Source organism: Heptranchias perlo, chromosome 20 (assembly GCF_035084215.1).
Source record: "Heptranchias perlo isolate sHepPer1 chromosome 20, sHepPer1.hap1, whole genome shotgun sequence".
NCBI classification, from domain to species: Eukaryota; Metazoa; Chordata; class Chondrichthyes; order Hexanchiformes; family Hexanchidae; genus Heptranchias; species Heptranchias perlo.
In genome coordinates this window covers 8,069,938-8,095,595 of record NC_090344.1, presented here as the reverse complement: position 1 = coordinate 8,095,595, position 25,658 = coordinate 8,069,938, and the positions used below count along the sequence as shown (strand labels likewise).

At 42.9% G+C, this 25,658-nt stretch overlaps 1 pseudogene; it reads right to left on the bottom strand.

The window, feature by feature from the left end:
- Window positions 1–1,993: 1,993 nt before the first annotated feature.
- The window catches only part of LOC137336063 (uncharacterized), a 45,574-nt pseudogene continuing 21,909 nt past the window's right edge, over window positions 1,994–25,658 (bottom strand).

Below are 25,658 nucleotides of genomic sequence, written 5' to 3'. Positions count from 1 at the left end.
TGAGAGTAAACCCTCTGCCATTTATCATGCCTAAGGCAAGTCGTTATACAGAAAAATAATATTTCGGGATAGAGTATATGAATTTTTTGAGACAGGACATGTGGTAAGTGTAACATGCTTGGGAGGGAGAGGTGACGTTTGACCGATGGTTCCCAATGTTTTTCACCACTGGGGTTTTCCTCGCTTCATGTCTGGGTCTGTTGTAAACTCATTGATAGAGAATGATTGCCATGATTCGTAAACAACTCCATTATCGATGTATGATACGGCGACCAGGATGGCAGAAGACGAACTAGATGGACTTTGGTCTTTTTTTCGTCCAGCAATTCCTATGTTCCTATGTTATCACCATGAATAATAGAAACTAAACTGCATTTTGTAACCAAAACTGCTCTCTGTTACAGAACTGTACTGTAGTTTGTTGCAGAATTGAGCCACGCTATTACCAGAAGTAAACCAAACACTATCACGAGAATTGAATCATATTCTACAACCTGCGGCGAGTTGCAGCCGTCTTACCAGACCTGAGCAATCCACTATTAAAGAACTACGCTGCACTGTTAAGAGAATCGAACTGTATTCTGTTACTAGTACTAACCACGCTTTGTTACCAGAATATAGCATTAGTTCTTTTGTCCAGAACTGTGTCATACTCTTATCAGAACCGAACCAAACTGTTACCGGAACTAACCACACTTTGTTACCAGAACTAAGCAGCACGCAGTTATAAAATGCATTTTTTGGAAATAGGCGCCTCTTCATGTCTGAATACATGTGGTGCAGGTGTTATTATCTGGGAACATGGTAACACAGGAACATAGGAACAGGAGTAGGCCATTCAGCCCCTCGTGCATGCTCCGCCATTTGAGACGATCATGGCTGATCTGTGATCTAACTCCATATACCTGCCTTTGGCCCATATCCCTTAATATCTTTGGTTGCCAAAAAGCTATCGATCTCAGATTTAAATTTAGCAATTGAGCTAGTATCAATTGCCGATTGTGGAAGAGAGTTCCAAACTTAAACCACCCTTTGGGTGTAGAAATGTTTTCTAATCTCGCTCCTGAAAGGCCTGGCTCTAATTTTTAGACTGTGCCCCCTACTAGAATCCCCAACCAGCGGAAATAGTTTCTCTCCATCCACCCTATCTGTTCCCCTTAATATCTTATAAACTTCGATCAGATCACCCCTTAACATTCGAAACTCCAGAGAATACAACCCCAATTTGTGTAATCTCTCCTCGTAACTTAACCCTTGAAGTCCAGGTATCATTCTAGTAAACCTACGGTGCACTCCCTCCAAAGCCAATATGTCCTTCCAAAGGTGCGGTGCCCAGAACTGCTCACAGTACTCCAGGTGCGGTCTAACCAGGGTTTTGTATAGCTGCACCATAACTTGTGCCCCCTTATACTCCAGTCCTTTAGATGTATAGGCCAGCATTCCATTAGCCTTCTTGATTATTTTCTGCACCTGTTCATGACACGTCAATGATCTATGTACCTGAACCCCAAGTCCCTTTGGACATCCACTGTTTTTAACTTTTTACCATTTAGAAAGTACCCTGTTCTATTCTTTTTTGATATAAAGTGGATGATCTCACATTTGTGTACATTGAATTCAATTTGCCACAGTTAAAAGCACATCTCATCATTATACTTCCTCAGAAAGACTGTTTGACTCCCGATTTAATGCAGCGAATTTAGGCGACTGAATGAGAAATTATAATTAATCAGAATAATGATCTTCCTTTCAGAACCAACAAAACAAATGGTCCACATTAATGTGTGGACAATGACCAGGGAATCCGAGATGAATGATTCCCAGGGTTTGAGATTACGTGACTGAAACATGTGCTTAGCTGTCGATACGGGGGTTTTGCAACACAAGGCCCAAGTAATCTGCTGAGGATCCTGAGATGACATTTCTGACCGATATAAAGCAAGACACTACATAGCTATCAAAAGGTGAGAAAATGAGACCATGAATCAAGGTGTAGTAATTGGATAAGGCCAAAGTTTTATTTTACATATATAGATTGTTGGAGGCAGGGATTGAGCGAACGCGGTAAAGAGTCCCACAGTTTTCAGTATCTGAGACCAATGAATTAGAACTTGGAGACAGTACGACGATTCATGAATCCAAAGCAATGGGGATACAGGGAGGAGGAAGAGTGTGTCGGATGGAGCATTAGAAGCACACTGAGGGAAGGCTGGGTGTAACACATACAACAGATAGGTAGATATGTGGGAACTTGCTCCATAGGTTGTCCTAGGCAGCTGCAAGTAGCTGCTTCAGTCCTGCTGGAAGCTTAATTAGTCACAGGTTGTCACGGGAACGCAGCGTTAGAAATCTCACCATATTATTATCTCAAGGGAGGCTCTTTCCAAAGTTCTACTGCTGATCAGTTTTAGCTCATGTCCTGTTCGGAGACGCACTGATGGAGATACATCTCATAGAGCTGTGTCTGCAACAGGGAAAAGAGAGCCCTCCTTTTGAATAAAGGAGATCCAGTAGTGAATTTATATCAAACACTGGACTGCCTAGTTGCAATCATTGTCGAGATACAGAGATGTACATACAGAAGGCAAATACAGGACCTGCAAAGGCCAATGCAATGCAAATGTAGATGTACAAATAAACGCTGATCGAGTTTTAAAATCAGTTAACGGGCGGGGAGACAGATTAATTTTACCTTTTTCTGAACCACAACACGTTGGACGTAATCAAGTTTTGCCTCTAGTTTCTTTTTATCCTTCCTCGATAGGGTAGTTTTGGTGCTGAAAAATAGAGACAACAATTCAGCAGAGCCCAAGATGCAATTTGTGGAAGAGCAGTTTCCATTTCTCCTCAATTGTAAACTACCTTTTTTTTACATGTGCAAACTGCAACTACAGAATTCTTCCTAAGAAAACATCAGAGGTATATTGTGTCTCATAATCTTGTGTAATCACCTTAAGCAAATACTTGCATTTACATCCCATCTCTCGGCAGAACATTAGAAGTGAGATTTTTTTTGTGATTAGATCCCAGAAATAACAATCACCAATTGGTATGTTTGCAGTGGTTTTGGGTGACTGTGCAATGTTGGCAATGACGGGAGAACCCGCTGGTCATCTCGCCAAGGCTTCTTCGACAGCACCTCCCAAACCCGCGACCTCTACCACCTAGAAGGACAAGGGCAGCAGGCGCATGGGAACAACACCACCTGCACGTTCCCCTCCAAGTCACACACCATCCCGACTTGGAAATATATCGCCGTTCCTTCATTGTCGCTGGGTCAAAATCCTGGAACTCCCTTCCTAACAGCACTGTGGGAGAACCGTCACCACACGGACTGCAGCGCTTCAAGAAGGCGGCTCACCACCACCTTCTCGAGGGCAACTAGGGATGGGCAATAAATGCCGGCCTTGCCAGCGACGCCCACATCCCGTGAACGAATAAAAAAAAAAAATAGGGTCATGGGGTCTTCAACGTCCACCTGAATCCACTGGGACAGGTAGATGGTTCTCGCTGAAGGCCCGAATTTCTCAGCTGAGATTATGGGCTTGAGCAATGGGACTTCAACAAAGGCCATCTGGTTTGGAGCTGAGGCTATTTCCAACGGAACCACATTGGCTGAGTATAAAGGCTTTCCTTTCACGTGAGGCCCATAAAACTGTTCGGTTTATGATAACTGTCCTCTAAAAATCAACAATATGTATATTTAGAGTGACCAATAAAATGTATAATGTACATAGGAACATAGGAACAGGAGTAGGCCATTCAGCCCCTCGTGCTTGCTCCGCCATTTGATAAGATCATGGCTGATCTCTGATCTAACTCCATATACCTGCCTTTGGCCCATATCCCTTAATACCTTTGGTTGCCAAAAAGCTATCCATCTCACATTTAAATTTAGCAATTGAGCTAGTATCAATGTGTGTAGAAATGTTTTCTAATCTCGCTCCTGAAAGGTCTGGCTCTAATTTTTAGACTGTGCCCCCTACTCCTAGAATCCCTAACCAGCGGAAATAGATTCTCTCTATCCACCCTATCTGTTCCCCTTAATATCTTATAAACTTCGATCAGATCACCCCTTAACATTCGAAACTCCAGAGAATACAACCCCAATTTGTGTAATCTCTCCTCGTAACTTAACCCTTGAAGTCCGGGTATCATTCTAGTAAACCTACGCTGCACTCCCTCCAAGGCCACTATGTCCTTCCGAAGGTGCGGTGCCCAGAATTGCTCACAGTACTCCAGGTGCAGTCTAACCAGGGTTTTGTATACCTGCAGCATAACTTCTGCCCCCTTGTACTCTAGTCCTCCAGATATAAAGGCCAGCATTCCGTTAGCCTTCTTGATTATTTTCTGCACCTGTTCATGACACTTCATTGATCTATGTACACGACCCCTAAGTCCCTTTGGACATCAACTGTTTTTAACTTTTTACCATTTAGAAAGTACCCTGTTCTATACTTTTTTGATCCAAAGTGGATGACCTCATATTTGTCGACACTGAATTCCATTTGCCACAGTTTTGCCCATTCACCTAATCTATCAATATCGCTTTGTAATTTTATGTTTTCATCTACACTGCTTACAATGCCACCAATCTTTGTGTCATCGGCAAAGTTAGGTATGAGACTTTCTATGCCTTAATCTAAGTCGTTAATAAATATTGTGAATAATTTTGGCCCCAAGATAGATCCCTGCGGGACTCCACTAGTCACATCCTGCCAATGTGAGTACCTTCCCATTATCCCTACTCTCTGTGTCCTTTCGCTCAGCCAACTTCCTAACCAAGTCCATACTTTTCCCTCGATTCCATGAGCTTCTATCTTAGCTAACAGTCTCTTATACTTACAGTGACCCTTAAACGTTAAATATATATACCTTTGAGTGATCCTTAAACTGTGTTTTGCATTTACATAAAACGACACTTAAAATGTAGAATGTTTTACCGCACTGTGAATCTTAACCTGTCCAATGTACATATGGTAGAGTGATCCATAAAGCGTACAATGCAAATTCTTATACTGAGCATTAAACTGTATACAGTTATGCCATAATATAATCTCCAAACGCTGCAATGTATTTACTTAGAAGCAACCTTAAACTGTAAAATATATATACCTGGGAGTGATCTCTAAACTTCACAATGAATATATCATAAGCTTACCCATAAACTGTACAGTGTATGTAGAGTTGCCCATCAACTGTACAGAGTATATATAGATATACCCATAAACGGTACAGTGTTTATAAAGTTACCCATGAACTGTACAATACATATAGAGTTACCCATAAACTGTATCGTGTATGTAGAGTAACCCATCAATAGTACAATGTATATATAGTTACCCATAAACTCTACAGTATGTATATAGTTACCCATAAACTGTACAGTACGTATAGAGTTACCCCTTAAGTGCACAATGTACAGAGTTAGCCAAAGGAGTAGTGTTTATAGATTTACCCATAAAGTGTACAATGTGTATAGAGTTACCCAGGAACTGTAGAGTGTAAATAGATTTACCCATCAACTGTAAAGTGTATATAATGTTACCCATAATCTGTACAGTTTAGATAGAGTTACATATGAACTGTACAGTGTATCTAGAGGCCATATCTGAAAAGTGATGAGTGGCCGAGTTGTTTGCAAGGATACACAGAAATCTGCCCCTCTGTGGCATGAGGAGCGAAGGTTCGACTTGTGAGAACAACTGATGTACGGAGCAAGGCAGAATTTGGAGAGGGGAGATGTTAATCTAAAGGCGAGGGAGTCGGAAAATTGTCAGGAAGTTTGTGAGGAAACTAGGCAAGAGTTTCTTTTTCCTCATGGATGGATGGTGAGAATGGGAATGTTGACAGCGGATCAGGGGTGAGTACGGCAAATGAGACTAGAAAGTGTTCAGACTTAACCTTGTTGGTCAGATGTTGAGAGGTCATGAAGGATGTCTCTGTCTCCTTCGGTCTCTTTAAATATATCTCTTTATCTTTCTCTGTGTCTTTTCTGTCTTTCTGTTTCTACCCCTGCCTCTGACTCCCCATCTCTCTCTGAGTGTCTCTGATTCTATACCTGTCTTTCTCTTTCTGTTTTTCGCTCCTAGCTTACATAGTTTATGTTTGAGTGACACGGTATGTTTCTCACAGGGTGGAAATCTCATTCCTAAGTGTGTAACAGTTGTCAGGAGTCAGGAGTAAGAATAATGTTCATATTACCTGGAGTAGGATTTTGAAAGGAACAGCGAAACGAACGTGAATCCAATCAGCAGGATCAGGGCCAGAAGGTAGCTGTCCCCAGTTAGCCAGTTCCAGGTTGTAGATACGCACCACTAGCCAGAAGAGAAGATAAAAAAGTATATTGACCGGGTTGCATACAGAGTAAAGCTCCATCTCCAGTGTGCCATCTAAAAGTCCCAGGACAGGTACAGTACGGGTTAGATACAGAGTAAATCTCCCTCTAAACTGACCTATCAAGCACACCCTGGGCAAGTACAGCACCGTTAAATTCAGAGTTAAGCTCCCTCTTCACTGTCCCATCAGACACTCCCAGGGTAGGTGCAGTACGGGTTAGGTACAGAGTAAAGCGACCTCCACACTGTCCCATCAAACAGTCCAAGGGCATCTACGGCACGGGTTAGATAGAGAGTAAAACTCCCTCCACACTGTCCCATCAAATACTGAGAGGACAGGTGCAGCACATATTAGATATAAAGTAAAGCTCCTATATTGTCCCATCAAACAGTCAGAGGACAGGTACAACACTGGTCAGGTAAAGGGTAGTGCACCTTCCACACTGTCCCATCAAACAGATAGGCCGCTAGCACTGACGGACTCTGACTGTTTATACTCAGGATATTAAAAGAGAGCCATACCGCCCAGATCTGCGAAATGTTGGCCATGTCCTCTCCCATAATATCGTTGAGGCTTTCTCTTGATGTGTTGGAAATGATGAAACTTGTCAGCAGTGAGAGTGGTACGAGGTATGCCAAGGAGCTGAAGAACATTCGCTTGATCCAGGCTGACCTGTTCTTAGATGCTTGTTCACTGAAATGAAAGCTGGAATCACTGTCTTAAGTAACTGGCGGCAAACAGCTTCCTAACCTCCACCAAATTACTGTAATAATGGTCACTTAGCATCGCATGACACCAGAAATCAACACCAGTGACCCGAAACTGGAGCATTTCTTAATATCTGAGTTCATCTGCCCACACTACACCTTCATCTCATTTACACTCAATGGAAGTGGAATTGGACATGGGCAGGGATACAAAACAGGTGGAAACGAATTTTCCGCCCATTATATTCCCCGCGCGATTTTGCCTTTCATTGACTTCCTGGTGTTTAATAGACGGCTAATTCAATATCGTTCATTTTACGCCATCGCCAGAGTTAAAATTATCCAACGCCACACCCACCCTGAATTCTTAATTCCTTAGCAGTCCTACCCTCTCTAACTATTTGTTTATACTTTATATGTACATAAAACCCCTTACTATTTGCGTTCCAATTATCTGCTATCCTTTTTGTAATATTCCATTTTCGCCTTTCCAATCTCCCTTTAAAATCCCCCACTAGCCTTTCTATAATTCCTTATTTTTAATATCGTTAGCCCAAACTTTATCGGATATCTCTGTTTTAAGTTTCAGTTGACTTTTAATGGGGGATAATTTTAATTTTGGCCAATAGTGCAAAATGGGGGCTAACGAAGCGACCGCCCGTTTTCCATCTCTCCTGATTGACTTCAATAGGAATGGAAATAGGGCGGGGCGTAAAACAGGCGGCCGAAACAAACTCACCAGTTTACACTAATGCTCACGGTAAAATTACTCCCTATCTTGATGCACTCCTTTCTCCTTTTAGTAATGTATTTATTTGAACTCTCTACCTCATATATCAATATTCTCACTGCTGACCTATTTACCCTTTTGCCAACTTTCTTGCTCAGGTAGTTTTGGACAGATCCATTTTTATTGATCTGTTGCTGCAGTACCAAGAAGTTTTCTCTACTTTGACCAGGTGTATTACGTTTATTCCCGTCTACCTTGGGATTGCTAAAACGTCCCAATATTAATGACTGGTTGTTATTACATTATCGCTCTGAACTGGTTGCTGTTTCCCCCCCCCCCCCCTCTATCTCATAGGTTTGATGTTTTGTAATTCACATCGAGTTTTGTACCATAGCCCTTCATATTCCTTAAATTTATCCACTTAAATTCTGTCTCATTGCATCGTCTAGGTTATCACTACGTTCTATCGTTATTACAGAATCCTTCGCTAGCACTGCCTCACCACCACCTTTCCCCCTCCATTTCTCAAACTTTAACCATATAGCGCCTTTAACCCAGTAAAATGTCCCAGGGCGCTGCACAGGAGCGTAATCAGACAAAAATTGGCAACGAGCCAACGAAGGAAATATTAGGATAGCTGATCAAAAGTGGTAGCTTTTAAGGAGTGGCTTAAAGGAAGAGAGAGGTGGAGAGGCGGCGAGGATTAGGGAGGGAATTCCAGAGCTTAGGATCTTCACAGCTGAAGACACGGCCGACAATGGTGCGGCGAAGGAGGTGGGACATGCGCAAAAGTGGCAAGTAACATTCACGCCAGAAAAGTGCCAGGCAATGACCATCTCCAACAAGAGAGAGTCTAACCACGTCCCCTTGACATTCAACGGCATTACCATCGCTGAATCCCACACCATCAACATCCCAGGGGTCACCATTGACCAGAAACTTAACTGGACCAGCCATATAAACACTGTGACCACAAGAGCATGCCAAAGGCTGGGTATTCTGCGGAGAGTGACTCACCTCCTCACTCCCCAAAGCCTTTCCACCATTAACAAGGCACAAGTCAGGAGTGTGATGGAATACTCTCCACTTGCCTGGATGAGTGCAGCTCCAACAACACTCAAGAAGGTCGACACCATCCAGGACAAAGCAGCCTACTTGATTGGCACCCCATCCACCACCCTAAACATTCACTCCCTTCACCACCGGCGCACCGTGGCTGCAGTGTGCACCATCCACAGGATGCGATGCAGCAACTCGCCAAGGCTTCTTCGACAGCACCTCCCAAACCCGCGACCTCTACTAGCTAGAAGGACAAGAGCAGCAGGCACATGGGAACAACACCACCTGGACGTTCCCCTCCAAGTCACACACCATCCCGACTTGGAAATATATCGCCGTTCCTTCATCGTCGCTGGGTCAAAATCCTGGAACTCCCTTCCTAAAAGCACTGTGGGAGAACTTTCACCACACGGACTGCAGCGATTCAAGAAGGCGGCTCACCACCACCTTCTCAAGGGCAATTAGGGATGGGCAATAAATGCCGGCCTCGCCAGCGACGCCCACATCCCAAGAAAGAATAAAAAAAAGGGGCCAGAAGGAGGAACACAGAGATCTCGGGGGGTTATAGGGCTGAACGAGGTTACAGAGATAAGGATGAGCGAGGCCATGGAGGGATTTGAACATGAGGATGATAATATTAAAATCGAAGTATTGCTGGACCGGGAGCGAGCACAGGTATAATGGGTTAACGGAACTTGTTACGAGTTAGGATATGGGCAGCAGCGTTTTGCCTGAGCTGAAGTGCATAGACTGTGGATGATCAGAGACCGGCCAGGAGAGCGTTCGAATCGTCGAACCTGGAGGTAAGAAAAGCACGGATGAAGATTTAAGCAGCAGATGGGTGACTCAGGGGCGCAACCTGGAATATTCAGCAATCTGTCCGGTCCAAATCGAAGATATGCTCGCGTAACATTTACATCCAATCCCTCCATAGTTATTAATGCTTCAAAGTCCAATTTTGCTTTGAAAGCTTTGTACATCCACTTACACATAACTCAAACCTGACTCCAGGTTTTACGTCCTCCATGCTTCAATTCTCTTCCTTGGTAACTGAGTTACGTTCTCAATACATTTTGGATAAAAAGTGTCATCCGATTGCTCTTCTTGCTCCTAATTCCCCGATTCTACCTCGTGTGCCTTGGTAAATGAACAGTTCACAATAATTTCTGTCACCTCCCCACATAAACTTGAAATCTTCGATTAAATCACCTTGAAGTATCATATTTTCTGAAGAAAACAAACCCAACTTTCCGAACATGATAAAGAACCCCATGCCGTCCTCAATTATAATATCATTTTTCTGTAACTGTTCCTGACAATGTTGTTTATCCCCATCATTGTTTCCCCAGTCTTACTGCAATTGTCCTGAACACAACACACACTAAAGCCTCACCTGCTCTCTTCGAGTTTGCACCTGCTTGAGTGGATGATCAGCTCGCAGTCCTTCTCCAGCTGGTTCAGCGTGTTCTGAACTCTCTGGTTTATCGCCTTTTCTATTGTCGTGCACACCTCTTGGATCTGATTCACACAACGTGTTGGCTGCCAATCCAATGGACATAAGAGAATCAACTGATTCATTAGTGGCATCTCATACCCAAAGCTACTCTGAGCATTCTCTTATCCACGTTGATGATTGAACTGATAATTCGGCGAGCTCCCTTCCTCCTGACTGTATTGAACTAATGATTAATGGCATTGTTTTCTACTCTAACTGAATGGGGGTAATTTGAACTTTTGGCAATTGTGTGAAAATGGCGACATTGGTTAGATATTGGATGGCTGCCATGGAAAGGAAAGTCAGGAGAGTTGTGCAACGAGCTGCCGATCAGACATCGCCCGTTCTACACGAACGCTCAAATTTAAAATTACCCCAATCTTTCTATGGACGCCAGAATACAAAGGTTCCCGGCCGACATGACCATCCCTTTCGTCCCAGTATCCACTGTTTTTTCAAACCCAAATTTGACGATGTTTGACCATTCCTTATTCTGCTCTACCGCTCTTTTCAACCTCCGTATAATCCTTGTGCCCTCGCCTAGGCTTTTCAATAAAAGCGGAGTTATTTGACATTCTCAATTAGGATACACATACGAATATACGTAAAAGTTGTTTAAAGGTCCTTAGATTGATAAAGCCCACCCCGCAGAGACAGTGCAGCCAACGGACAATATCTACCTCCTCCGAGTCATAGTCTCCTGGGAAAGGCAAAACACAGAAAAAGAACTGATATCAATTTCGGAAAACTCAGTGAAATTCTTCTCTGACCCTCTAAGGTAATCGAGGAAAGCTCCAGGAGACCACAACAATCAATGCGACCCCGTAAATACTCCAGGGATTGAGAACTCTGAGCCCGAATATCTAAAATGAACACTTTGCTGACGTTTTTTATACTCACGATCCATACAACTGAGCAGAATTGAATCTCTTCATCGTTTTAATACCCTCAGTTGTATCTCTACCGAGCTAACATTCCTCTTATGAAAGTCTCTCAAACTTATCTAGCCTACCCCAATAAAAAAGAAGCCCAAGAATGGGTATTGCTTTTATCGCTCTCCTCTGTAACTTCTCCCGGCCTCGATATCCCTCACCATGTGTGGCGAAAAAAACTGGGCACAATATTCCAGGTATCAATGCCTCGGTATAGTGTCCTTAGTTCTATATTGCACTGTTGTAGCAATATAACCTAAATCTCTATTTACCTTCACAATGTCCTTGCAACACTGCTTTTGGACGTTCAATGATTTATTAGTTACGATCCCCACGTTTCCTCCCAACTTCTTAACCGTTCACGTAATCTTGCATTGTATGCACATCTCTAGAGTTTCCCAGGCCCAAATGCCTCACCCCACACTTATCCAAAATCAAGAATATCCGCGACAACGGGACCCAACCCCTCAATCGGCCTGTATTCGACCTAATACCCACCCCTCCACTTTCGGCACAATGCGGCTACTGTATGATCTGCAGGATGTATTGCAGCAACTCAACCAGGAACTTCATCAACACGTTTCTCCTCTGCGAACTCTACCACCAAGAAGGACAAGCACAGCAAAATCATGGGAACTCCATCACCTCCATGTTCCCGTTCATGTCACACATCAGGCTCACAGGGACCTACATCACGATTCCTTCATCTTATTGGGTCAGTATCCCGTAATGGCTCACCTGAAGCCATCTTGGGAGCACCAGTATCACAAGACTTCAAAGAATCAAAGAGATGGCCCACCATCACCTTTCAGGTTAGCTTGGGAGGGACAATGAATACGACCTAGGCAGCACTACCTCCATGTAGAGAATAACTAAAGGAAAATGATTTAAATTCCCAACTCCCACGCGCAAATGTGTGATATGGAACCTTGTTAACACTCCATCAGGTCTCTCTTTCAAATCATTTATGAATTTGGTTTACAGCAGTCAACCAACATCGTGCCCTACATGACTGAAATTGTGATCTGGCTTTATGTGGATCAACCCCTACCTCTGCCTACGAGATTGCAATCAGTTTCTTATCCAGCATGCACATTGCAAACACACGGTTAACCTTCATAGACCGTTGCGTCTGTTAGGTCAGTCTATTTCTGATTAACATTCAGAAAAGACGGCCCTACCCTATTTGGATCTGGGATGTAGATGGTCGGCATATCAAAGCCACACTTGTTCAGCCCGGGTCTCTTGCACAGCTCTTGTACTATCTGCATCATCACTCTCTGAAGAAGAACACAAACATATCCCACTGTAAATTTGAGCACACGTCCGGCCTTTAGGAAACAACATTGGATTAGAAATAAAGAATTGCCATTTTTATAGAGCTTTTCCTATCATCAAAATGTCCCAATGTGCTTCACAACCAATGAAACATATCTAATGTACAGTCACTTTTATTTTACAGGCTAATGCGGTGGAGTATTTGCGCACAGCAAGGTCCTGTGAACAGTATTGAGAAAAATGACAGTTATTTTGTCTTATCGTCGTTCTGGTTAAGGAATTAATGTTGGCCAACATTTCCCTCTTCTTCAAATAGTGCCAGGGGATCTGTTACATCCACCTGAACAGGCGGGCGAGGCGTCAGTTTAACTTCTGATCCAAAAGGCGGTACCTCCGACAGTGCCGCACTCCCCCAGCACTGCACTGCAGTGTCAGCCTAGATTATGGGTCCAAGTTATAGAATGGGGCATGAACCTATGACCTCCTGATTCAGAGGCGAGTGTGCTACTATTTACATTAGGAATAAATGGGAGCCATCTGTGCAATCAGTGTGAAGCTGGTGAAAGCCAATCAGTGCTGCATCCTCTTATATATCTTGTAACGTTAGTGTTGATCTGCAAAATATCAATTATATCTGAATTAATATGGTTTACAAAGACTGCACTTGAAACCTGAAACACAGCAGAGGACTCTGGAGATTCACTGCAGCTCAGTACGTACCTGAATTAGGGAAGACAGTTTACTGTTTTAGATATTTAGGCACTGAATCCAAAATAGTCTTTCACTTTTCTCTTTTAGATCCTGCTGGGAATGAGATTATCTGCTGCTTTATTGTGATGAGATGGAGGGATGAATGGATGATCAAACTGCCGGAGAAGGAGCACGAATGCAACGAAGTGGCATTAATAGCTTGTATCACATCAATTCCCCACCCTCTTTTCACGTTTTTGTACTGCCCTTACAAGCATTTTATTAAATTTGCTCTTGGGACGTAGCTGGAATTATTGCCCATCGTTAGTTACCTTGGGAGCAGTAAGGGTTCAACTCGTCGTGTGGAACTGGAGTTATGTGTTGGAACACACCAGGTAGTAGTGGCAAGCTCCCTTTCCTGAAGGACATTAGGAAACATGTTGGAATTTCAGGACAAACGCCGCATTGAGATAAATGACTAGTTAATCTCTCCTTTGGTGCTGTTGGTTAAGGAATGAATGTTAGCCGATTCCGCTATCCTCTTCAAACCCTGAACCCTGCCTGGGGATCATATATGTCCTCTTGAACTTCAGTAACATTCTCGGTCATTTCTTCTGGTGCAAGTCCACAAATTATCAGATTTTATTGAATTAAATTTCACACTTTCCTGTGGTGGGTTTTGAACTCACGACATCTGGGGTGCTAACCTTTGAATACCCGACCACACATGGAGTCCAGCCTGGTATCTGTTTTGCGCGACATTCCTCTAGTACCATCAAAACATTATTTTAAATGGATTTACTGTGCTGTTAATCTGATCCCAGATCTCTTTTACGTTACTTTGTGTTTGTGCCACTCGACAGATGCTGCTGATGTCGTCAATCTAGACCCGATGCACAGAGTCAGGATTGGAGTACAGTTCGCAATATGGAGCACTTTGTCTGCTATTGCAACAGACTGCAATTGTCAACTGTTAATCATGTTATTACCTACAGTATACTAAAATCTAATGTCTGCGCGTACGTCGTGTGTACAACGCCTAACATCCTGTTGTCACATTTCCGTGTCAATCTTTTTCCTGTTATGAATTCCTTTATCACGTTTATAATGGAAACTACTTAACTATCCTGTAACTATATCCCGCCAGTGTGGTGGCGCTGGACCGTAATCAGGTTTACGTCTCCCCACTCCTGAGCAGAGAAAGTCCAACAAGCTTCAACAAAATCGACTTCCCAAATTGCAGTGAGCTTTGCTACTTAATTATAAGTAACAATATGAAATCAAAGTAGCATATAAAAACAAGGATAGAATATATGACTTTTAAATGGGAATCCATTTGCACACCCTCTTATTTAATTAATGAGTTGGCTTGGGACTTTTAATGGCATAACGCTCTCATTCAAATGGAGTACCTTACTATATGTGTGCGAGGACAAATTGAAGGCGGTGTGAATACAGAATCTCATTGTGCACATGGATTCCACATTGCATCTACCTTTTATTGTCCTTAATTGGTCATTCTTTTCATAGAGCACCGTGATAAAATCTCAGAATTTGGAAATTCATCCAGGAAGGGGATTCTCGGATGCAATAAAGTGAATTGTGTCTGTACCTGTCTGTCACTCTCAAGACCAGCTTCATCGGCTTTGCTCAGATAGAACTTGAGTTTATCGCCGTGTTTTTCGTTGAGCTTTTCCACCACGTTCAGTGTCCGCTTGCACAGGGCCTGGCCCATCGGGTCAAAGAAAACAAAGATCAGATCGGCCTGCTCACCTGCAGACAGAAAACAATTGAAAATTTCGATTATGCACGAAGAGGTATCTCCACGTTCGAAGTAATATGTCCAAAGTGTATCTTAATAATGTACAATGACGTAACACACCGTACTATGTGATTGTTACTTAATGTCATCTGCAGTGATGTAGAAAGACACCCAGTTGTACAATTGCTTCAAAGAGATCCACTTTCTTCGGGCAACTACGGATGGTCGACAAATGTAGTACGGCCCTCATCCTCAGAATAATTGAAACAATTGATCATTTTACACATGAAATTCTGGATTGGAACTCAACCAAACTCTACGACAGACTGAGTAAATCTAATTCCTGAGCCAAGCAAGTTCCGTTCTACTCTAGGATACGCTGAGTGACCAGCCATCTCATTCTTTAATTGGAAGATATGGGGTAGACTGTCGCTGGTGGGCGGTATTTCTCCTACTTCATTTCAGAGGGCCCTGCAGGACAACACAACCTTACCACCGGGTGAACAATCAGTGGGACGTTTACCAGTGATTGGTGTTGGTTTTACCCCAGCATGTGTGGACTTTCTTAGTGGATGTGAACAATGGAGAGTGAATCTGATTGTACAACAGGCAAACTGAAACTCTACCTGAGTGGAATTTCAATTCCTGAAATGATGAAATGTAACGCTGCCAACACTCGTTTAACACATTCATTTTAAATTCCTTCCGCAGCCTCCCATATCCCGTCACACTGTGTCCTGGTCGCCCATCACTCCCATCCTCACTCCCTACGTTGTATCCTTATTCTCCAGGTTCCTTGAATTGAAAACCCTCATCCAGCCTTCAGTTCTCTTTGCAGCTCTTACCCCACCCTATTTCGGGAACCTCCTCCAGTCTCAAATTCCACCCCCACCACGTACTATTCACTTCCCCTTCCGTATACTTCACCCCCTCCCATACTCTTAACACCCTCCCATACTCTTCACCCCCTCCCATACTCTTCACTTCCCCTCCCATAGACTTCACATTCCCCCACACTCTTCACTTCCCCTCCCATACTCTTCACACCCTCCCATACACTTCACATTCCCCCATACTCTTCGCTTCCCCTCCAATACCCTTCACCCCCTCCCATACTCTTCACTTCCCCTCCCATACACTTCACATTCCCCCATACTCTTCGCTTCCCCTCCAATTCCCTTCACCCCCTCCCACACTCTTCACTTCCCCTCCAATTCCCTTCACCCCCTCCCATACTCTTCACTTCCCCTCCAATACACGTCACCCCCTCCCATTCTCTTACCTTCCCCTTCCACACCCTTCACCCCCTCCCATATTCTTCACATCCCCTTCCATAGCATTCACCTCCTCCCATACACTTCACTTCTTCTTCCATACTCATAAATTCCCCTCCCATATCCATCACTTCCACTTTCATTCACTTCAGCCCCTCCCATAACCCACACTTCAACTCCCAATCCCTTTACTTCCCCTTCTATATAGCTCCACCCCCTCCCATACTCTTCACTTCCCCACCCATACCGTTCACCCCCTCCCATATCCTTCACTTTTCCTCCCATACCGTTCATTTATCCTCCCAAATCATTCATCCCCTCCCATACCTTTCAACCCCTCCCTTATCCTTCACCCCTCCCATATCCTTCACTTCCCCTCCCATATCCTTCACTTCCCCTCCCATATCCTTCACTTCCCCTCCCATACCATTCACTTTTACTCCACACACTTCTGCCCTCTGACTTTGACTATCTGTGCATTCCACTTCCTCAGTCCTATCACCAACTTCATTCTCACTCGCTCAAACTCTTTCCTTAAACCTATCACTTTTCTTTCCACATTTAAACAGCGAATTTAATTAAGTTTTTCAACCAAGCCTTCATTCAGTTTCTGAACCCTAAAACCATGGCTCCGAAGGCTGTACTTAGATCTGAACTTAGATTAATTTCTAAAAACTGATGCAAGGTAATAATTTAGAGCAAGAGAATCCCTTGCTCATTTTTGAACAGCTCCCAGGTCTCCCTCAGGTCTCCCTGTTTCCTTTGGCACCTGATTTCCCGATATCTTGGATTAGATACGGTAGTGTAGTGGATATGTTACGGGGCTAGTAATCCAGTACACGATAGTGTAGTGGTTATGTTACAAGACTAGTAATCCAGGGTACGATCATGTACTGGTTATGTTATAGAGCTAGTAATACAGGACACAGAAATGCAGTGGTTATGTTACTGGACTAGTAATCGACGGTACGCTAATGTTGAGTCTGTGACTGAACTAGTAATCCAGAGGCCTATGCTAATACGCGAGATAAAGTATAATCTGGAAATAAAACGTTGTTATCAGTAAACGTGACCATGAAGCTGTCGGATTTTCATTTAAAAAAATAATCGGTTTATTAATGGTCTTTTCGGGAAGGGAAACTGCCATCCTTACTCTGTCTAGCATATATGTGACTCCAGCCCCACAACAACATGGTTAACAACTCCCCTCTGAAGTAGCCTAGCAAGCTAGCAAGCCACTCAGTCAAAGGAAAGGAATCAGCAGTTCAAGAACAACATCCCCTATCATCTTCTCAGGGCAACGAGGGATTGGCGATAAATGCCAAGGTTCCCAGCGACGCCCAGATCCCAAGAATGAATATAAAACAAAATTATAGCAATCTGCCACATCTGAATATTAAAATGTGCTGACGGCAATTTCCAAGTGATAGTGGAGCACTGGTGTGTGTCTCACGGTGCGGGTTGATCTCTTACCCATCTAGATCAGCGCTTTATCCACATCAAATTCATAGGTCATATCTCCATCCACAAGCCCTGGGGTATCGATAAAGGTCACCAGGCTAAACTTCTTCTGTTTGGAGCTGCTGATCTCGGTGGCCAAGTAGTCTGCTATTCCTGTGGGAGCACAGAACGAGCAGTGAGCAGAAGCAGAAGTAAAGGTTCAGCTGCCGGAATGGGACTTTCATTTCATGTCTTTTAAATTGCGAAATGCTTTCGTTGTAGATCAGACTCCTTTTATATTAGATTGTTTTAAATCAAAAGTGATCCCACTATAATATCCTGCATAGAAAATAAGGGCTAGCTATATTATATAAATATAGGAAAAATAATTCTCATGTCTGTACACAGTTCCTGCCTGAATTTTTTCCCCAAGTCAGGTTTCTGTCACACATTTTTGTCAACTTTTTCTGCATTATAAATTCCGATATTCATTTTCATAACAGAAACTGTCTTTGTAAACATCACACTGCAATTGCATCTTCTGTCAGTGGCGGTGCTGTAGTACCTCAGTTTCCTATCACCCAGCTCCTCAACCTTCATTGCACAGAAACGTCCATGCTCCACCTAACTCTAATTCTCTGCTTTGCAAATTGCTCTAAGTTTCGATTCTACTAGTTTCTATTCTCGCTATTTATATTTCATTTGGTTTTTATTCCCCTTGTTTATTCCCCATTTAGTTTCTATTCCCTTGTGTATTTCCCATTTACTTTCTAATCCCCCTATTTATTCACCATTTAACTTTTATTCCCCGTTTATCTCCCATTTAGTTTCTATTTTCCCTGTATATTGCCCATTTAGTTTCTATTCTCCCTGTATATTCCACATTTAGTTTCTATTCTCCTTGTATATTCCCCATTTAATTTCTATTCTCCCTGCATATTCCCCATTTAGTTTCTATTGTCACTGTATATTCCCCATTTAGTTTCTGTTCTCCTTGTATATTAACGATTTAGTTTCTATTCTCCCTGTGTATTCCCCATTTAGTTTCTATTCTCCCTGTATATTCGCCATTTAATTTCTATTCTCCCTCTATATTCCCAATTTAATTTCTATTCTCCTTGTATATTCACCATTTAGTTTCTATTGTCCTTGTATATTCCCCATTTAATTTCTATTCTCCCTGTATATTCCACGTTTAGTTTCCATTCTCCCTGTATATTCCCCATTTAATTTCTATTCTCCTTGTATATTCCCCATTTAGATTCTATTCTCCCTGTATATTCCCCATTTAGTTTCTATTCTCCCTGTATATTCCCCGTTTAGTTTCCATTCTCCCTGTATATTCCCCATTTAATTTCTATTCTCCCTGTATATTCCCCATTTAGTCTCTATCCTCCCTGTATATTCCCCATTTAGTCTCTATCCTCCCTGTATATTCCCGATATAATTTCCATTCTCCCTGTATATTCCACGTTTAATTTCTATTCCTTCTGTTTATAGCCCATTTAATTTCTATTCCCCGTTTATTCCCCATTTACTTTCTATTCCCCTGCTTGTTCCCCATTTAGTTTCTGTTCCCAGTGTATTATCCATTTAGTTTCTATTCCCTTGTTTGTTCTCCATTTAGTTTATATTCCTCGTTTATTTCCCATTTAGTTTCTATTCCCCTGTATATTTCCCATTTAGTTTCTATTCCCCGTGTATTCCCCACTTAGTTCCTAATCTCCCTGTTAATTTCCAATTTAACTTCTATTCCCCCTGTTTATTCCCAATTTAATTTCTATTCCCGTTTTATTCCCCATTTAGTTTATATTTCACTTGCTGATTTCCCATTTAATTTCAATCCCGGTTCTTTATTCACCATTTAGTCCCATTCCCCACTATTCATTTCACTTTTCCGCTTTCATTACCTTGAAACTGCCCACATTAAATGCCATTTGTCATTCTTCAGCCCACCTTCCCAACCCACACAGACCCATTTTATTTGGTTTGTCTTGTCTCTGCTATTTCACACCACTCCATCAGATTTGTCATCATCGTCAAACTCAGACCTATCTGACTCCCATTCATAATTATTCCATGGCCCGTAAACAGCAATTGTACTGGCACTGAGCTATGTAACACCCGCTAGTGAACTCTCACCTTGTCCACAAATATCCCATCACAACCGTGCTTTGCTTTCTTTAGAGCGGACAGTTTTCAATCTCCTACAGAAACCTCCCTTCTATTTCCATCCCTTCCTGTCTTGTGGAATAATCTCTTGTGTGTTATAGGATCACAATCCTGGTTCAAATCAAAATAATTGCAAGTAAAAAAATTCCAATCACTAATCTCAAAACATGTATCCTTGAAAACGATGTTCTACTGTGAAATTTTTAGAGACGGCGAAATTCGCATCACCAGAGAATAAAAGAGAAACATCAACAGATTGGGTGGTTAAATGGAAAACAGAAAACAGCGGAAATACCGAGCAGATCAGTCACCGTTTAGAATAGAAAAGGGAGGTTAAGGTTTCAGCTGGGATACTTCATCAGAACGAGGAGATCCACGTGTATAGATGGGGAGAACAGAAAAACCTTCAGGAAGAGACAGCTAGTGGTCGGTTTAATAGTTGATACATAGAAATAACTCCCATTTATAGAAAGCCATTCACTTCCTCACAGTGTCCCAAATTGTTTCACGGCCAAGAAGGATCAGTCATTATGCACAGCAAGGTCCTTCCCAAGGGCAATTAGGGATGGGTAATAAATGCCGGCCTCGCCAGCGACGCCCACATCCCATTAGCGAATGAAAAAAAACAATGAGATAAATGACCAGATAATCTGTGTTGTTGGTGTTGGTTGAGGGAGCAATATAGAAACATAGAAACATAGAAAATAGGAGCAAGAGTAGGCCATTCGGCCCTTCGGGCCTGCTCGGCCATTCAAAAAGATCATGGCTGATCGTTTAGCTCAGTATCCCGTTATCGCTTTTACCCCATATCCCTTGATCCCGTTAGCATTAAGAAATATATCTATCTCCTTCTTGAATACATCTAATGAATTGGCCTCCAGTGCCTTCTGTGGTAGAGAACTGCACAGGTTCACCACCCTCTGAGTGAAGAAATTTCTCCTCATCTCGGTTCTAAATGGCATACTCCGTATCCTGAAACTGTGACCCCTGGTTCTGGACTCCCCAGCCATCGGGAACATCCTCCCTGCATCTAGTCTGTTTAGTCCTGTTAGAATTTTATATGTTTCGATGAGATCACCTCTCATTCTTCTAAACTCTAGTGAATATAGGCATAGTCGACCCAAACTCTCCCCACACGTCAGTCCTGCCATCCCAGGAATCAGTCTGGTAAACCTTCGTTGCATTCCATCCATGGCAAGGAAATCCTTCCTCAGATAAGGAGACCGAAACTGCACACAATACTCCAGATGTGGTCTCAAAAAGGCCCTGTATAAGTGCAGTAGGACATCCCTGTTCCTGTACTCAAATCCTCTTGCAATGAAGACCAACATACCATTCGCCTTTCCAACTGCTTGCTGCACCTGAATGCTCGCTTTCAGCGACTGGTGTACAAGGACACCCAGGTCTCGTTGCACCTTCCCTTTTCCCAATCTATCACCATTCAGATAAAAATCTGCTTTTCTGTTTTTACAACAAACACATTTATCCACGTTGTACTGCATCTGCCATGTTCCTGCCCACTCACTCAACTTGTCTAAATCAAATTCGAGCCTCTTTGCATCCTCCTCACATCTCACATTCCACCCCAGTTTTGTGTCGTCTGCAAACTTGGAAATGTTACATTTAGTTCCTCATCCAAATCATTGATATATATTGTGAATGGCTGGGGCCCAAGCACTGATCCCTGCGGTACCCACCAGTCAGTGCCTGCCACCCGCAAAAAGACCCGTTTATTCCTACTCTCTGTTTCCTGTCTGTCAACCAATTCTCAATCCATTCAATCCCAATCCCATGTGCTTAAATTTTGCACACTAACCTCTTGTGTGGGACATTATCAAAAGCCTTCTGAAAATCCAAATACACCATATCCACTGGTTCTCCCCTAATTATTCTACTAGTTACCTCCTCAAAAAACTCCAGTAGATTTGTTAAGCCTGATTACCATTTTTAAATCCATTCTGACTTTGTCCAATCCCGTTAATGCGCTCCAAGTGTTCTGTTATCACATCTTTGATAATAGACTCTAGCATTTTCCCCACTAGTTAGGCTAACTGGCCTGTATTTCCCTGTTTTTTCTCTCCCTCGCTTTAACCATTCAAAATATGGCACCTCCCTGAATACTGCACTGAAGTGTCAGCCTGGAATATGTGCTCGAGTTCTGGAAACCTTTAACCTCCTGTATTCTGACTCAGGTGAGAATGCTACCACTGAGCTACGGCTGACACAATCGGCTCTTTTATTCAAACCCACCTTTTTGATGCGTGCTCCAAGCCTTCCAATGCCTTTGTATTACTTGTCTCATGAACACTAACATAATAAAGGTTAAACTACAAATAAAATCCTCAGCATCCCATGTACGTGGAAATAGATACATCCTGACAACAAATAAAGAGAATTGCAGAATTTTACAAAGCAGGAGGAGGCCATTCGGCGCATTGCTCTTGTGCTAGCTCTCTGACAGAATTATCCCATATCTTCCTTTTCCCCGTAATCTTTAATTTTTTTGTTCCTTTGTTAATTATTTATCCCCGTCCCTTTTAAAAGCTATTCTGGATCTGTGTCCCCCACCAGCAGGACTTTCCATATTCCAACAACCAACCGCATGAAAAAACTCTCCTAACCTCTCTATTTAGGTGATAATTTGAAACTTATTCCCTTTAGTTATCGATTCAGCGATCAGTGGCAATGTTCTCGATTCTCCTTCTCAAAACCCCTCATAATTCTGAGCCGCTATCAGATCGTCTGTTAACCTTCTTTGTTCTAATGGAAAATATGTCTCATATGTCTGCTTCTATCTTTCTCTCTCTCACTTCTTACTATCTCTCTTGCTTCCTCACTATCTCTCTTTCTCACTCGCTTATCTCTTCATCACTGCCAAAAGACCAATATCAAAACTTACTCTGGGAAGCGCAATTGGATAAACTGCCTATCAACCCACAATTTCCAACATGACGCAGCCCACACAAAATGACGATCAACTCCCGAGGATGTATTCGAACGGTTTCCCGGCCAATGGAGCACGTTCTCACTGTTTAATGCTGCGTTGCTTTAACACGTCACCTCCTATTTTCAATTCCCAATCCCTCCTCGTAACATATAGGAAGCATCGATTATTCTCGGAGGCATGCTGCTTGTGGAAGGCTCACAGTTCAACAGTTGAAATTTTATTGGATTACGGTGACTGACAAAGTGAGCATTTCCCTTCCTGTTGTCTCTAACTCTGAGAGTCACTGTGTATTTACCTTCGATCTGTTCGAGGGCTTGGAAGTGCGGGTAAAGGTAGAGTGTAGCATTGCCCTGTGAAAATTTAAAAAAAGATTAGAGGCAAAAAACGCTCAATCCTCGTAACTTGTTTATTTTTTTTCATTTTAGAGCACCTATTAGACGAGTATTTCACAGTGTGGTACCGAGATATACAAGTAACGCGCCAGTTTCTCTCACTGGTCCGTGCGACGTTTGCTCTTCTCAACCAGTGATCACAGTAGACCAACCAAATCCATTTGCGCTCGACAGGTATACACTGTCCAGGTTTCCTATCCATTCAGCTATGCTGGAAAATCCATGAGTGCGGACGTTGGATGGGGCACCATAAAGGTGATGCCTCACAAGGTATAATAGCACCTTGGCACTAAGCGGGTGACATCCCTCTTTTGGATAATCTTCCCAAAAACATAGACGTGAATAAAAGTATTTGTAATACAGTTTACTACAGAACACAAGTGCTGGGGACTGGAGTGAAATCCACTGTAAAGCATGAGTGGTGATTAAATAGATATTAGCGTCACTTGCTTTTCGAGGGGAGGGAGTGTACTAACTTAATGTTCCTTGAAGGAGAGGTCAGCAGGTGGCGGTAGAGAGGGCACTGTGGATGTCCTGGGTTTGACAGGCCAAATGAGCCATTGAATGTACATTGCTGCAGAGTGGAAACTACTTTTGGACCAAGAGTCAACATCAAACGTTCTTGGATAAAGTAAAAGATGAAATGGACTCACGCTGATTCCATATAAAATTCGACGGTAGGATAATAGCAATTAAATGCAGAATAATGCTACGTGTCTCTAGAACACTGTTCCATTTATTAGTTTTTCCTGCTCAATGAGTGCCAAGGTCACCTGGTAGGATCCCGAATTCTTGCTGGTTTTGTGGAGCCAACTCAGTCGGGAGTAGGGATTGACCCATGGAGCTCCCTGGTCTGTATGGCGCAGTAGCTGATTGGGTCTTTTAAGCGCCAGTTCATGGGTGAGGAGCCTCATGGAGTAGATGTTCCTCTGCACTGCCTGAGCGTTAAGCCTCGCCTGGACGTAGCGCAGAGAGGAAAATCGGGCGCGAAGGATCACACGTCAAACAGATCCCGCCTGAGTTTCCTTTCAATTGATCCTTAAAGCCTAGGCTGTCAAGCCGAAAATATCTTCCCCTTTCTTAGTCATTAAATGAATGAATTGGTCATAAATGACAGGTCGATAAGAGCTGACATATTTATTAAATAAAAGTTAATTCATGTAATGCGGTTACTTGTTCAGAGGTCACCACAATTCTATGAATTATCTTGGATTGGAAAAAAGGCATAGGAAACGCAGCGACGTACGAGGTCTTTCAGCCATCACACCGGTGTCACTTCAACTGGAGGTGCTTAATGTAATTCCATTGGTCCACTTCCGCCCTGCGTGCTTTTATGTTCTTCCATTTCAAATACGAACCCAATTCCCTTTTATAAGATGTTACAGATTATTCAACTAAAAGATCCCAGGACAGATTGTTTCCTCCAATCCTCAATCCAGAGAAGCAGCGTGACAAATCAGAGGCAGTGGAGGGGTTGAGATAGGTGATATATAAATGCAAATTGTTGTTGCTGGGTATTCTCCGAAGTTACGGAGGAAACTCTACCGGAGTGATTCCTCTCTGTGAAAACAAAAGCGTCTAACTCCCCCATCTAGTGACAATGCTCTGTGTCTGCCTTCATGTTACCGATTCGCCAACTGACGCATCACTTCTAACCCTCTGTAATGCTCTCTGAGGGATGGTTTCCTCTCCTAGTTATAAAACTGCGATAAAGGTTTAGGTTCCCATCGCACCGGGTTTACACACCCTTTTGGAATTCCCATGGGATTTCCAGCGATTCGGAGCGTTTGGGGAGCGGGAGGATGTCCGAGCCCTCACACTTTGGCGCGGGAGTTGATATCCTCTACTCTAGTGTTTGCTGAGAGTCCCACTGTGTTGTACCGAGGGTGCTGTCGTGTTTACTGAAGTTCCTTCTCAGACAGTCAATCAGGAGCACAGAATGAGTCGGAGTTCGGGGTTAATTTGTGGAATTACTCACCGTGAGGGATTCCCTTCTCTTGCCACTGGTGACGAAGGTAAATCCTTGTGTTTCTGTTGCAACTCCTGTTTTCTGTACATGTTCTTCAACGTACCTACAAAACGCAATGAACAGTGGAATAAAACTTAGAGGTTTTGTCTGACTTGATGCTCTCAAAAACTCCCAACAGATAGCCGGATGGGCGACAAGGCGTCTGAGTGGACAGATAAAGAGACAGATAGCTTCTTAAGGACAGAGAAACGAGTAAGAAATGCTTCTCCTAAAATAACAGGGAGGTGAAATGAAAAGGAAGGCTGAAGGCATTTGTACCTATTATCCCACAACAACATTCCAAGCCCTTGTATCTTCCTTTGGCTCTTTTCTTTTCCATTAAATTCAGTTGGAATGGCAAATCGGGCAGTGTATATATTGGGCGCCTGACTCACTATGGGTCAGTTTCAGAAAGGAAAATTGGGCTTTGAAA